The 1,203-nt window shown below is 52.0% G+C and overlaps 1 protein-coding gene across 1 annotated transcript in view; it reads right to left on the reverse strand.

The window, feature by feature from the left end:
• The window catches only part of mast2 (microtubule associated serine/threonine kinase 2), a 35,311-nt gene that overhangs the window by 11,870 nt on the left and 22,238 nt on the right, over window positions 1–1,203 (reverse strand). The window lies entirely within an intron of this gene.

A 1,203-nucleotide genomic window follows, 5' to 3' on the forward strand; every position in this document is an offset into this window, starting at 1 on the left:
CTGTCTCTGGTCCTGTCTTCATCCTGTCTCTGGTCCTGTCTTCATCCTGTCTCTGTCCTTCAGATGGATCAGGAGTTTGAGGACAAACATGCGGCAGAGACTCTGAGGTCATTTAACGGGGGGTGACCTCCATCTGTCTCCGTGGAGCCACCGTGAAGCGGCTGTCAGTGAGGAGACAGAACAATTTACCCAGAATCCTGCGGGAGCGGCGCCGTCAGAAACGGACCTCCTGACAGACCAGAACCCTCAGGACAGCGTGGAGTAATTACAAACGTCCAGGAGGGAAACAAGTTTCATGTCAGAGGCGTCCAACGGGTCTTGGACACAAACAGAACCTCTGGGACAGAACCAGGGGGTTCTGCGGGCCTGGACCCCCTCCCTGAATTATTCATACATGTAACAAGATCTGCTGTGTTTGAACACGTGTGTGGACTCCATCAGACAGGGAGGAACTCTCAGGGACCAGAACAATCTGAGTCCAGACCACTTCTGGCTGAGAGAGCCGGATCAGTACACCTCCAGAAAAACCTGCTCAGACTGAGACCAAACGATGACATCATCAGGTTCCTGTCAATTACTGCTTCAGCTTCTGGGTTAGGACCAGGTTGGATTCTGGTTCTTCTCCTTCAGCGTTCCACGTCTTTTGTTCCAGACGTTTTATGTAAATTAGGATTAAGAGCTTCAGATTTAGCCCCGCCCCCTCCAGAAGGGGCTCAGCAGATTATTCAGGTGTTTCCACCTGACATCTGTAAAACCAGATGTGTGCAGCTGTGTCTCAGAGCCGAGTTAGCTCTCTGTCCCCGACGACCTGCAGGAGGCAGGTGGACGTTCAGGTTACCATGGTGACCAGACGGGAGGTCACAGGGATGGAGGAGGGAGGGGGTCAAGGTGGAGGACGGATAAAAGACGAGAGGAGGAGAGTCGGCCTCCTGCCGGGTCCGTAATGAGGTCGTGACACGAAGAGGAAGCAGAGACGAGATGAAGGAGGACAAAGGACCAGGAGGACTCAGAACATTTGGACAAGACGCAGAGACGTTTGGATCAAGAGGTCTTCAGAATTTATTCAGTCAGACCAGAACCAGATAAAGACGAGGACACGGAAGTCTACCAAAACACAAAACATCTCAACGTTTACACTTTTATCAGCTGTCCCCACATGTCCCATCTGTCTCTGCATGTCCCATCTGTCTACACATGTCCCAT

The sequence above is a fragment of the Nematolebias whitei genome, chromosome 3 (assembly GCF_014905685.2).
Source record: "Nematolebias whitei isolate Nwh7 chromosome 3, NemWhi1, whole genome shotgun sequence".
In the NCBI taxonomy this organism is placed as follows: Eukaryota; Metazoa; Chordata; class Actinopteri; order Cyprinodontiformes; family Rivulidae; genus Nematolebias; species Nematolebias whitei.